Source organism: Lissotriton vulgaris, chromosome 8, assembly GCF_964263255.1.
Source record: "Lissotriton vulgaris chromosome 8, aLisVul1.2, whole genome shotgun sequence".
NCBI classification, from domain to species: Eukaryota; Metazoa; Chordata; class Amphibia; order Caudata; family Salamandridae; genus Lissotriton; species Lissotriton vulgaris.
In genome coordinates this window covers 234,451,138-234,466,480 of record NC_141696.1, presented here as the reverse complement: position 1 = coordinate 234,466,480, position 15,343 = coordinate 234,451,138, and positions in this window count along the sequence as shown.

Here is a 15,343-nt window from a genome sequence, read left to right as displayed (position 1 = left end):
TTTTATGAGACAGGTCCTTGGCCGAATGGGAGTAGAGGCGGTCTTCCTACAACTTCTTGCGACACTATATTCCTCCCCCACGGCCCGCATCCAGATCGGATCCCTAGTCACTGACCCCATACGAGTTTGCAGGGGTACGAGACAGGGCTCCCATCTCTCCCCAATATTATATGCCCTGATGGCAGAACCTCTAGTCTGCGCACTACGGGAATATAAAGGGCAGAGGGGCATACAGTTTCCGAACTACCATTTAATTGTATCGACGTTTGCGGACCACACACTTCTCTACGTTAGAGAGCCTGAGACCAACCTCCCTCTGGTTCTGCGTGAGGTGGTCCTGTTCGGTTCCCTCTCAGGTAAAAACGTCAACTGGAACAAGTCCATCATGTTCCCCCTAACCCCGGCCACGGTTTCGCTTTGAACCGGAATACCCCCTGCAATGGACCACAGAAGCAGTGCGATACCAGTTACACGCCGACTCAGAGGTCGTCCTGAGGGAGAATTACGGAGTCGCCATCTCCAGACTGGAGGATGATGTCGACAGATGGATCAGTCTCCCTCTATCATTGATGGGCAGAGTATCCCTTATGAAAATGATTGTCCTACCCCGCTTTCTCTTCCTCTTTACGAACACTCACATGGTCCTAAACATTCTTTCAGCGTCTGCACTCACTAATGGTCCATCTGGCCTGGGCGAGCAAACAGCTGCCAGGAAGATATTGATGTTGCCATGATAGGGGCCCTCGGAGCCCCCAATTTGGAATTATACTATAGTGCTGCCCAATGCTCTCCATCATTTCACTGGATGCACGGACCCTCTCACATACCGCACATACAGATTGAGACCATAGTTGCGGACCCCAGGCCTCTTCCAGTCCTGCTGTTCTCGCCTCGTGACAGACTCACTGGCATACTGGACTCTCTAAACTCGGTCACACACGCTTGGCATTACATACTAGACACTCAAGTCTGTAATATACTATATGCTCCAATGGCCCGTCTTGATTGATGCCACTGGCTTGCTCCGTGTAGAGAAAGGGGAGTCATAATTGCATTGCAGACACTAAACATACATACCATAGGAGACCTCTTTACAGACAGCATCGCCCGTTCCTGGGGGGATGTTGCACCAGGGGGATGAAGTACAGCCGCTCCTTGCGAAATTCCAATTTCACAGAGTTAGACACGCTCTCAGGGATCTACTTGGGGAAGATATGGCAGAACCCCGAGAGGTCCCAGCCCTGACCACTATTATTAAAGCACAGTCACCCGCCAAAATAATATCTAGAATATATCGCACCACACTGTCTGTCAGGGAAGGCGAATACACCAAACCATGACTGGCGTGGCAGCGGGACTTACAGGTAGAACTTACTGATGACAAGTGGCTCTACTGCTGCTTGAGTACCAAACGAATCTCGCTCAATGGACGACATAGATTAGTCCACTTTAAATTCCTAAACAGGGTTTACTATACGCAGGAACGCTTTTATCGATATGGACTGTGCGAGGGACCTCAGTGCGGAAGATGCGGTGAGCTAATCACTGATTTCTTCCATGTGGCCTGGGTCTGCCTGGGGGTTGCCCACTTCTGGGGAGATGTCTTCGCCGAAATTAACCTCATTACAGATATGGCGTTATCTCCGAACCCAGTACTAGCTCTACTGGGGTATTCTAAACCACTTCCTAAGCCACACAGACGTCTTGTGGACATGGCATTCCTCTTAGCTAAGAGATGTGGGGCACTCTGCTGGCTACGAGGCCCGACACCTACATTAGCGCAGTGGTCCAGATACATGCTGTACTGCTGCACTCAAACAGAAAATTACAGCGAGTTACTACCACCTCGCAACAGACCCAAAAACTTCTGGACCCTATATATGACCAGGAGACCCACCCTGATGACCCCTGATCATGATGATACTACCCCCCAATGATGACTAGTCACGACGATCAAGACCCTAACACGTAAAGAGACCCTCATTTTTTGATACTGACCAATTATTCTTTCATGCTCCTCCCCACTTGGGAAATGAAATGGCGGATAACAGGCTCTGTATCGTTCTGTGGGCGGGACCATTCAAGTGCCTGATGTACTATATGCTTTAACCCTTTCTTTTTTAGGGCCCGATTTACAGTATTAACTTAAGAAAAAAACCTAAACTTACTACCATTTTCGTATTCACAGAAGGCACTTACTCATTTTGGTATTCACAGAAGACACTTACTCATTTCGGTATTCACAGAAGTTAGGAGTCCTAACTTTAGGACTCCTAAATGCCTTCTGTGAATACCGAAAGTCCTAAAGTTAAGATTTTTCTCAGTTTAGGAGTAGTAAAGTTAGGACTCCTAACTTTAGGACTCCTAAATGCCTTCTGTGAATACCAAAAGTCTTAAAATTAGGATTTTTCTCAATTTAGTAGTAGTAAAGTTAGAACTCCTAAATGCCTTCTGTGAATACCGAAAGTCTTAAAATTAGGATTTTTCTCAGTTTAGTAGTAGTAAAGTTGAAAAAAATCCTAATTTAAGACTTTCGGTATTCACAGAAGGCATTTAGGAGTTCTAAAGTTAGGAGTCCTAACTTTACTACTACTAAATTGAGAAAAATCCTAATTTTAATGGAGTCGAGTATATTAGGTGAGGTCGTCCAGATTAGTCAGGTTGGGAGGAAGAGGAAGTATGTTATTACTGATGCAGGTAAGATCATTTAAATTAATGTTCTTCAAGTCTCTGGACCATTGTTTGACCTTATGAGGTTCTCCTTGTCTAATCACTACCCTTTCCAAAATTAGAAATGAGATTAGATAATGATCCGACAAATCACATAGTGATATGACATCCAATTGAAAAACGTTATTTCTTGCAATGATGAAGTTGAGGGTGGAACCCTTGATGATGGTAGGTTCATTGCAGGCCTGGGTGAAGTTTAGGTCAGAGAGGAAGGCCTTGAAGGTGCACATTAAGGGGTCATTTGTTGTCATTCCAGTGTAAATTGAAATCTCCAAGGACAATGTCAATCTTCAATATTTATTCTACGAAGAGGAGATTATCACCTGATGGGTAATAGATCGTGTGAAGTATACACACTAAATTGTCGGTGTTCCAAATCTGAGTGCCTAGGTGCTCACAGGTGGACATCGATCAATTTTAGTGAGTCTTAAGGTGAGCAATGATTGAAAGATGCAAGCTATACCTCCTCATACTTTACAAGGCATTCTAATCTGATTATGTCATACTCCGGTGGAACTAGAATGTCTAGTATTGGTGAGGAAGTTTCATTAAGCCATATTTTGATTAAAATTATCAGGTTATTATTACACACCTTTAGCCAGGAGTCAACATACAATCTCTCTGCCATTTAGAGAACTTGTAAATCACATGGTTTTTATTTAACAAGGTGTCCCTTCCTGCACAAAAGCAATCCTGAATGCAATGCACGCGTTGGCGCTAGGTAGCCAAAACAGCGGCCAGTGCAGGAGAAAAGGCAGAAATGCGCCGTATTGCCTTAAATATGGCTCATTCCTGCTCGTTCCCTGTCACACAGTGCAACACAGCAAGGTGAATTGCTGTGCCACACTGCATGACTTTTTCACAAATAGGCCCCCTGGTACTTTCATGGGCCATTAGCACAAGTTTGTCTTGGTGAACTGGAGAGGGTACATTTTAAAGCAGAACTTGGGCATTGCTGCAAAATCATAAGTTGTCTCTTTCACCCTGTTTGAGTTTAGGGTTGTGTGCAAGTCCAGCCAGTAGCAGGGAAGTTTACCTGAGAGCAAAACATACGTAAGAAGAGGTAAACAAAAAATAGAGACGCCCCACATTTCAGGAGCCGTTTTAAATTATTTAGTTTGTCAGGCTTTTTTACTGGTGTTGCTAAAAGCGGTAATGTCAAGAACTGGACGCAGTGAACGTTTCTCAAGTTTCCTACTTGATTGCCTGGGGAAAGGATGGCTCCTACCAGTGGCCACGGCGCCACCGAGCGCAGTAACGTAGAACTGAAAAGTGCCAAAAGTGTCAAATGTTTCCTTAAGAGGATCTCATGAAAAAGGAAAAAAGTCACTAAGGGCAGAAAAAACTGCTTGTCATTACTGATAATACTTGATTGTAATGGATGCTGAGTTGAAAAGCAAGGCTACAAAATCAGCCCGAAATCAGGGTAGGGAAAAAGCCATAAAGGTCTTTCAGAAGAATGGATCCTGAAGAAATACTGCCACAGAAAAAGAGGGCCAAATGTCAGGGACAAAAAGACAACTGAGAGGGTGAAGAACGTGATAAAAAATCAACTATATTGCAATGATTCCTTCTTTAGCCCAAGGCTCCTTACAAATGCTTTAGACAGAAAATTATATCACAGGAAAAAAGGCTGGCACTATTATGAATTGGGAACTTAAGACATGAAACAAAGGAGAGGCAACCATTTTGGAAAGGCAGAGATCTATGGGGCAGATTTACAAGCCCCTTGCACCGCCAGTGCATCACCTTGCGTGATGCACCGGTGGCACAGCCTGATAAGTGATATTTACAAGAACAGGTAAAGTCACCCTGCGTCCACTGATGCATTTTCAGATTTACGAGAAATCGTAACTCTGGAAATGCATCAGAATGCTACGCCATCCTAGGGGTAGGGTGGTGAGGTGCAATGAGGAGAAATGTTTTCATTTCTCCTCGTATTTTTCCTCTTTCAATGCATGCTGCATTCTACAGCACACATTGGAAGCGGAAATCACTACAATTGATTGTTTTTGTGCAGGATGGTGTCCCTTCCAGCACAAAAACAATCTCCCCATGACGCAGGCAACCTTGCATTCTGGTGCAAGGGTGCCTGCGCAGGGCGTCGCAGCAGGGTGTGCGCCAGTGCAGGGGGAAGCACAGAGATACGACATATTGTTGTAAATATGTTGCATTCCTGTGCTTCGAAACGAACACAGCGCTTGCTGCACCGCGCTGCGTTAGTTTCTTGTAGATCTGCCTCTTTGTATATATGTATGTATATATTATTTCTATAGTGTGAACCTAGCTAAAAGGCAATGGTGCGCTATACATTGTCAAAGGCAAGCTCAAAACCAGCAAATAGAAGAAGAAGCTGAGTTATGGACAATAAATGCATTGTGATGTACTGATCTTTAAAGATGTAAGTCTCCAACTCCTTCCTAAATTGGAGCTGCGTTGGAGCAGTCCTGATGAATACTAGGATGTTGTTCCCGATCCTGAGTGCCTAGATGGAAAAGGCCTGTTGTATTGAGTTGTTTTATCTTTACACTTCTTCGTCTGCCTTCTGATGGTGCCATGGATTTGGGTGAGCCAAGAACCACCAGAGACGGTGAGCTTGTCTGCAAGATGAGCAAAGGTGCTGGTTGTGATGGCTTTGTAAATTATGCAGCTAGGTTTGAGGATGGTGCGGGCTCGCAAGCAAACCCAATGGAGTTCCATGAGAATGAAGGTGATGTGATCATATTTCTACAAGCCCTGGATGAGACATTCAACTGCATGCAGGATGCCCCTAAGGGGTGCCAGTGTGCAGTCTGGGATGCTATGGAGTAGGGCATTACCACAATAGCAATGCTAGAGTATAATGACTTGAACAGCAGCCGTTCTCAAGTTACTTTTGGGAAGAAAAGGTTTGACCTTCTTTAGAAGAGAGAGATGGTCTTTATTTTTTTGGCAATGTGTTCCTTGAGGGAGAAGTTGGTGTCCAGGGTAAATTCAGGTGATTTGGTTTTCAGTGAGAGCTGGGATTCAAGGCCATCAAGGTTCATGTAATTGAAACTGATTTGTACCTTATCTGTACCTTGTTTGTTGTTCTTTGCAAATAATAGGAATTCTGTAATGAATGGGTTGAGATTCAGGTAGATGCTGGACATCCAGGTCTGGATGATGTGCAAGCAGTGTTTGAGGATTTGAATGTCTGAAGCTGAGGAGATTGTCAAGTAGAGTTGTGTATCATCGGCATATTGGTGACTCTTGATGCTATTATCTGTGAGTAGAGAACTAGATGTAGAACTAGTCATGCCTACTTTTCCATTTAAATAGCATTTCCACAAAATGGTACATGACGGCAGAGAAAAACCCCATGTTTGACATCCCTCTTACCTTTGCACTCCACCAACCTCCTCCTGTGCTCAGCACCCTGCAGCCCATCAAAATACCCCACGGAGCGGCTGTGACTGCGGAAAATTAATGCCGGCCAGGTAGAGCAAGGGGCATGACAAATGCGAGTTTTGAGAATCAAAGACGTGCTGCCCTTGCATGACACAATGCCAAAGGATCAGGCCACTTGCAGGGAGTCCTGTACTGAAATGTAGCCGGTATCTACTGGACCTCCTGTTAAAATCTGATGTAGATTCCACTAACATAAATCCTGCTGAGTGTGTGCTGTGTATTAACATTAAATGTGGTATGCTCAGAGACTATGGGCCTGATTACTAGTTTGGTGGACCGGGTCCCTCTGTCACAAACATTACGGCTATCCCGTCCGCTAGAGTACAATTCCATTATATCCTATGGAACTTGTAATACGGCAGATGGGATATCTGTCACATATGTGACGGTGTATCCCATCCGCCAAACTCGTAATCAGGCCCTATTTATTGATTGAATTATGCCCTAGGCAAGGGAACATTGCCTTTTGCAGAAGGCAATAGAGTGCAACATTACACTTAAGATTCTATTAGATTTTCTACCCCTTCAGCAACATTTAATTTGGTTTTGCTGGTGGTGCATCCCAATCCTTGATCTGTTCTGCACAGTTTATCTTCGCTTGTGGTATCTGGCTGGTGATCTCCGTTGGGTCTGATGTTAGCAGTTTCCCTAAGCAGGTATACGATTTACTACTATTATCCTAGGGCCTCAGGTACTATTTCAATCTAAGAAAATAGCCTAGCTAAGAATGCCCATCAGCACACTTGAATAGCATTAAAGACATAGCCATTTTTCAGCAGGACCACCATGCAAATCCTATATGCCAGGGCTATAGATTCAATACTTCTTGGGGATTCCCTTATTTTGACACAGAATTTGTGGATGGCTTTAAATGTGATTGCTAATGGAGTATCTGCTAGAAAAAAGAGATGTTCTGTCTATTTCCCATTGTCATTCACTTAAAATATGGAGAAAACCGGTGTTCCCTGTGATGGCACTGTCAACAACTCCACCCTGGAAAGCACATATTTAGTGGATTTGACAGTTTGAATGTTTTCAGCAGTTTTTGCAGCAGTTGAGAGCAAACCTTCCTATAGAAACGAAAATGAAGAACACATTGTTTTCATCCCCACCCCTTTATTTATTTATTTATAAAGTTTTATATAGAATGAACATGACCCACAAGGGTATCAGAGCGCTTTACAGTATACAGTATGAAACATAAATGGATGAGGTGGTATACAAGCATTTGAATGTGTCATTACGTACAAAAGAGATATATAATATATGGATAACAAACATAGGGGACCCGGAACAAGCAGGACATTGCACAATATACAGTTATTGAGCATTAGGTGATTGTGCTAACAAACAAACATATAATATACTCCTTCGACTCACAATGGGTATGAAGTATATGGATAATATAGGAGACCCAAGGCCAACTAAGCTTTACACTACATACAGTTATTGAGCATTAAGTGGCTGTCGTAGTAATCTTACATATAATAATCTGATACATTCCACCGGAGGTAGGCAATGATATGCGGATCGTCCAGGTGACTCGGTGTCAGCCTAGAATTAAGATTTAGGACGTGAATTTGTTCATTAGTAGTATTTTTACTTCTTTTTTGAATGCGGTAAAGCAAGAGATTCCACGCACCACTGAATGTAAGGAGTTCCACATCTTTGGTGCAATCCCTGAGAAAGCTCTGCAGCCAGTTCTCTTCTTATGAGAGGATTGAGATTGAGGTTTCAGAAGGAAAGTACTCGCACTTCCAAGTTGTCTGCAACCTACTGACCTTTCTAGCTTTAGGGCTAAGTAACTGGATGTATTGTTATGTATTGCTTTGTGGGTCATGCAGGCCACTTATCTTTTTTGACCCGCACAGAAGTGCACAAAAATGTAAATTCAAGACATTCATTTGGTGTACTAGCTAACGTCTGGCAAATCAAAAATTCTTGAGGATCTGTGCATGAAAAATATTTGAGGGGGTGAAAAAAGTTGTGTTTTCCCAATTTAGCTCCCAGGGGAAATTCCGCTCATTTGCACAGCAAAAACAGCTGAAGAGATTTACACCAAACCTGGAATGAAAATAGTACATTTTCTCAGAAAGCTGCTTTAATTGATTTTGTATAAATCCTTTCAGTAATTTTTGCAATATAAGTTTTAAAAAAGGTGCTGGGTGGGCTTAAAGGTGTTCACACTTTTGTAGATTTCTGGCATATTAGTCCTCGGAAGTTAAAATAATTAGGGCCTTATTTAGAGTTGGGCAGATGAGTTATACCATCACAAATATGGTGGATATCCCATCATCCATATTATAAGTGCTACGGAATATAATGCACTTGTAGGAAGGCTGACAAGATATCAGCCATGTTTGTGAATGAGTAACCTGTCTGGCAAACTCTAAATAAGGTTCTCAGTCCGTGACCATCCACAGACTAACATTCAAATAAGGGTCTCCAAACTGGTTGAGCTCCTGCAAACCTCTTGAGATCCATGGATAAATATTAGAGGCCACAGACTATGAATTGTCTGTCCTCAAGTGGAAGAGCCATCGGGTGGCCATAATTACAGGGCGTGTGTCAATGTCCTGGGTTCCATTTACCATCATCCGTCGACACAGGAATTGACATCACTGGATTTCTCATCACCCGTCTGCACATGAAGTAACATCCCTATTTTCCAGCCAAGAGTTTCTTTAAAAGGAGCAAAGGAGGAGGATAAATTGCCATGATTCCTCTGCAAAGGAAGTGACGTCTCTAGATTTCCTATTATCCATCGGCACAGAAATGACATCACTGGATTTCCCATCATCCATCTGCCCAGGAAGTGACATCACTGGTTTCCTGCCAAATCTGTCTTCAAAAAGGAAGTCAACCAAGAGGAGTTATTTGCCCAAACCATGTGCACAGGAAGAGACATCACTGTATTTCCCATCATCCATCTGCACAGGAAGTGACTTCTCTGGATTGCCTATCATCCATCTTCACAGGAATGTGACATAACTCCTATCCCATCCCAGGATCTACTTAATGGCAGCCACAGCATGAATGCGCAGCAGAGGTGCTCAGTGTGCACTCCGCTGGTGCCAAGAAGAACTGCCAAAGGCAGACCTGTTTGCGCCTGGTCTGTTCCCAGCTACAGGAATCCTGGTCCTCCATCATCCCACTGTTATCATGCTGCTACCCTCTGCGCCCTCAACCCTGACTGCTACTCCACACGCTGCTGCCTCGCTGCACCACACAACACAGGGGAGCATTCTCCTGTACTTCCTGCACATTTTTATGCTCTGACCCAGACATAACACTCACTGCACCAACAGCACCCAACACCCCACTCTCTCACACTGACACAGTTATGTAATCACCCACACAACACTCCACACTTTTATACATGCTCCTCAACACCCGTTCACTCACCAAACATGCCACAGAGAACTGGGACCTGCCGCACGAAAATGCCCCTGACTTGCTAATCCTCACATACCTGGCGGAACCCTACTTCAGCACCTGACATCACCACAGACATTCTCTGGCTACAAGATTGCCTGGCAAGAATAACTTCACAAGCTTGGGGGCAGAATTGCCATCATCCACAAGAACACTATCAGTTGCAACACATCCATGGACATATCATCTTCCAACATGCAACACCTTTTGTTCCAGCGCCACATCACAGCCAACTTCACCCTAAGTGGCACTTTCATCTACAGACCCCCAGGACTGATCACCACTTCGCCAACGCCACCAAGGACTTTGTCGCATCACTCACCCTCGATGCTAGTAATTACATCCTACTCGGACATCTGAACTTCCACCTGGAAGACCACACCAACCCCAATTCAGGAGCACTCATTGAAGACCTTGGAAGCCTGATCCTCAACCAACAAGTGAAGGAATATATCCATGTCGCTGGACACTTCCTAAACCCTATTTTCACCAACATAAGCAACATCCGGGTTGACAAGCCCACACCAGTCCACTGGACAGACTATGCCTTTGTCAAAATCAGCCTCCCTGTCCTGATCCAACGCACTTGCACCACCACCAGACCAGCCACCTCGAACTGGAGCACCATGACAAGGACTGGAACACCACTCTCAACTCCTACTGACCCGAGCACAGCAACAACTTCTCCAAAACCATCAAACATTCAACATTTAGATCACAGCTTGCACCAACTCCCTGGCCCCCCTCAAACATGGCAATACAACAAGATCCAGACCCCAGGCCAGTTGGTGTACGGAGGAGCTCAGACTGATGAAATGCCACTGCAAACAACTGGAGCACAAATGGAATATGAGCCAACGCAATGCAGATAGGAGCATGTCCATATCCGCCCTACGACCCTACCACCAAATGATCCAGACCACCAAACGTGTCACTCTGGCAGACATCATTGTTGCCAGCATCAACAGAAGCAAACAAATCTTTGCCATTGTGAAGGATTTCCCCTCACCATCAGACACCTCCTCCTTGCAGGACCTCTGCAACCATCTCAATTCTTCAGCAACAAAATCACCACCATATACAGCAACTTCAAGTCACAACCAAACCCAACAGACCTCTCCAAACACCTTCCAATCTTATCCAAAGAACCAGTTTTAACTACATGGCCCATTATCACCCCAGAAGAAACCGCCACCATCACAAAGTCCTTCCACTCAGGGGCCCCATCGGACACCTGTCCCCACCATGACTATTCAAGAGGACTGCAACCCATCAGGGCCATGTTTGTACCCGTTCTGAATACATCCACCTCTTCTGCATTCTTCCCAGATGATTGGAAGCACACAGCTGTCCTCCCATTGCTGAAGAAACCCTTTGCGGACCCTTCAGTGTTTGCCAACTACAGGCCGATCTCTGTGCTACCATTTTGGGCCAAGGTGTTAGAGAAAATCATCAACAGACACCTCACTGAATACCTCAGTGACCACCAACTACTTGAGACCACTGAGTCTGGTTTCAGACCCAACTAAAGTATGAAAACTGCCCTAATCACTGCCGCAGATGAGATCCGCATAACTATGGAGAGAGGAGACATGGCATACTTCTCTGTAGCGTTTGACCTAGTTCTCCCACCACATCCACATCCAATGCCTGCACAACATTGGAACCTAAGGACACGCACTCCAATGGATCTGCTCCTTTCTGACTGGAAGGACTCAGTCAGTTGGCCTGGCACTGTACATCTCAGATGCCTGTGACCTGATCTGCAGAGTTCCACAAGGATCCTCCCTGAGCCAGACCCTCTTCAACGAATCCAGGGTCCCTCTAACTGGCATCATCCGCTCTCATAATATCAATGCCTCACCTATGCCACTGACATGCAACTCATTCTTTCCCTCATGGGCAAGTCTCCCGGTAGCCAGATCAAATGCAATGCCTGCATGACTGAATTCGTCCATTGGATGAAGACCATCTTTCTAAAGTTGAACACCAACAAGACCAAAATCATGATCTTCTGCAAGAGCACAGCACTGTAAGACTCCACCTGGTGGCCAACAGAGCTAGGAACAACGACCACTCCCACAACCCATGCCAAGGATCTCAGGATCATCAGCAACAGCAAACTCAAAATGACTGCTCAAGTCAATGCTGTCACCACCTCATGCTTCCATACCCTGAAGATGCGGAGGAAGATTCTCAAATGATTGCTACTCAGCACCTGGATATCTGTCACACATGCCCTGGTTCCAAGCGAGCTGGACTATCGCAACACTCTCTATGCAGGTGTGAGAAAGTGCCTCTTTTGACATGGTTAGCCCTCCATTTTTTGACAGGAACATGGTGTAATTTTGAACGAAAGTGTTAACCACGCTCCCAGTGACAGATGTTTTCCCTAAAAACAGTATCATTATTGGCACAACTTCAGCAACTCCTGTAAGTCCCTAGTAAATAGTACCACTTGTACATAGGGCATTAGAACTGAAGAGGGTCCAGTAGGGTTGCAGCATCAATTGTGCCACCCTAGTGACTGCTCACCAAGATAACGCAAACTGCCATTGCAGGCTGTGTGTCTTGGTGCAGAGAATGCTGAAGAGTCGACATGACGCACATCCCTGTGTGTCATGACCACTGACCCTGCATGAGCTACAGGTAAGTCAACCCTTCTGCAGGCCTTACAGTCCTAAGGCAGAGTGCACAATATCCTATATTTGGAGATATCTGTATGAGCAGATATGACGCTAAAATATCTAGTCCATTCGTGGATCTTGTAAGTGCACAGGGAAGCCTAAAAGAGTACATGGGCTGGACACCTGTCATTACGAGTTCCCCAGCACCATGATGGCTTCACTGTACTCAGGGATGTTTGGTACCAAACATTTTGTTTTAATAGATCCTCACTGATTGCAGTGTTGGATTTATTAATAAATGCACATAGGGGACACCTTAGAGGGTCCCCTGAAAACCTCCCAAAGACTAGTCTTATCCAGCATGAGACCACAAGATATGTTACTGACCTCATGGGGTGAGAGCCTGCGCTCTCAGAGGCCAGAAACAAAGCCTGCTGTGGGGGGAGGTGCTTTACACCTCCTCCAGGGCAGAAAGGAATTCTAGGGCAGGAAGCTTCGAATGTGATGCCACCTTTGACATGCAATCCAGGCATCTCCAGATAGTGGAGGATGCCAACCTGCCAATCCTGCTTCACATTGGATGGGACCACAGGCAGAAAAATTAGATTAGGAGGTGGGGCCGCATTCAGCCTGCATCACCCCTAAGGTGGGGCTGGTGATGTGGACCCCATCTTTCCTCCATCTTGTTGGAGAGGGAATTGCCCACTCCACAAAAGGAAGTGGTCATTGGCTACTACCTGTCTCCCCCCATAACATCCCTACATTTAGTATTTAGGTGTCACTCCTGGACCCTGGACTTTAGATTCGATGTACCTAAAAAGACAAAGGACAAAGAATAGCTGCTGACCTGAGAACGGAGTACCTGCTGCAGAATTTAGGGACAACCCCCTGGCTGCTGCCTCAAGGACTTGGAGTAAAGGAACTACTCCCCTACAGTCCCCAGACACAGATTCCGGTTTACTGACTTGCTGCTCCCTGGCAACTCCGACGCAGCACCCAAGCAAAAAGAAGTACACCTGCTCTGGAGGGTCAGGTCTGTCCCCCCACTGAGTGAGAGGACACCAGGACCTACCTGTGCTAAAAAACGGAATATGGATAATTGGAGGGAAGTAAACAGTTTAATAAATAAAATGAATTTCGTAGTGTGCCCTTTATCGCAAAATGTGATGCAGCCCGCGCTATGAAATTCGTTTTATTGATTAAATTCTTTACTTACCTCCAGTTATCCATATTCCGGTTTTTAGTACCCACCACCCTGCCCCTTCCCCGCCCCGCCTTTCTGCCCCACCGCAACTTTCTCCACGGGCCGCTTCTGCTGGATACCTATGAACCAGCTGTGCTCCTGTAGTCCTGAGGCCCTTGCGATGCTACACCTCATTTGGGGCCCCCAAGACTTACCTTTAAGTCCTTTGGTTCAGCCTGTTTTTAGGTGGCCCCCTTCTTCGTAGCACACCAGTTACTAATGGCCTCAGCACCCTTACCCCAGTCGAATCCAGGATGCTACCAATGATCTGCTGGTATACCATTGGATCTTGGCCTTACCCTAAAATCTGAAGTTGAACCACTAGAATCTACTGTATGATTTTACATGCATCTGTGAATTGTTTTCAGAACGTTGCAAATTCATAACTTAAAACCTGTGAACAAAGTTCTTGGTCTTAAAAATTATATAAAAATCAGTGTTATTTTTGCAGATTGTTCTCGGATTTATTCTTGAGTATGTCTTTCATTTATTGCCTCTGTGTGTACAATAAATGCTTAGCACTACCCTCTGATAAGCCCAACCACAAATAGCGTTAGTATTATCTACTTTGGCCCTGTGTACCAATTTGGGACCCAACAGACTCCCTGCACAGTGTACTCCGTTTTAGTACTCTATGAGGAGACCCAGCTTCCTACACAGGATTAATAAAAAAACTCACCAGAAGGCTACAGACTATTCAGAACATGAGACCAGGATTACTCTCAACCACCCATGCCACATTCACATCACACCACACCTGATGGAGCTCCACTGGCTTCCCATTCACAAACAAGCACAATTCAAACACTTACCCACACTTTCAGGGTACTACATACCACTGGACCAGCATAACTATTCAATTGCATCTGCTTTCACAAACCTTTCAGACACTTCCACTTGTCCGGACTCCTACTCGCACAAATCCCACACATACAGAAAACCAGATGTGGTGGTAAAGTCTTTTCCTACATCACTCCTAAAGCATGGACCGACCTGCCGCTACACATAAGAACCACCTCCTCACTTCTTGAATTTTGCAAGATGCTGAAGGCCTGGCTTTTTGAGTCATCCCACTAGGCCTTCGGTTTGCCTAGTTTTGCACTTGCTCAGCAGCAGGATACCCTCCCAGTTGATCGTGATAACATAAGATAGCATAACATAACATACCATAAAATAACATTAAAAAAAAGAAAAACCTGTTGGCCACATAACATGGCAAGCAAAGGAGAAGCTGACCCTCAGATTAATGTGACAACAGCCTTAATAGCCCTCATCAAAAATAAAACACAAAACAATAAAAAACTTCTTGAGTGCGTAGTAAACAGACCATTAAAAAAAAAGCCTGCAGACCTTCGGGACATTTGGGGGATGATTTTTAAAAAAAGCAACCACATAGAAATGCCCCTTTAGAACCCCGGGCGGAGACCTCCGCTCCGACCGCGGAGTGTGCGGAGATTTGGCTTCTCCGCGTTCCTCGGAGAAGGCAAATCTCCACACACTCCACAGCGGAGCGGAGTTGGCCAACCCCTGCATCCACCCCCACTAATACAAGTAAATAAACATAAAAAGTGCTAGTTTCTTAGGAAAAAGTGGTAGAAGCACCATTTGCAGATAGGAAAGAGACAATAGAGGAAGTATCAGCAAGAAGTAGCAATTGGAAAAAGAACAGGAATTGGAAATGCAATTGGTCTCGCGTTTGTTTGAGTTAGAGCTTTTGGCATAGTAAATCGCAATGTATTTTACCTATGTGTTATGTAGTGTATGTACGTGGTGTGTAGATGGGGGTTGGATTGGAATATTTAGTTCTAAATTTGTGTAGTGTGGAGTGGATGTGTGTAGTGGAATTATGTGGCATAATGTGGATGTGATGTGGAATTAT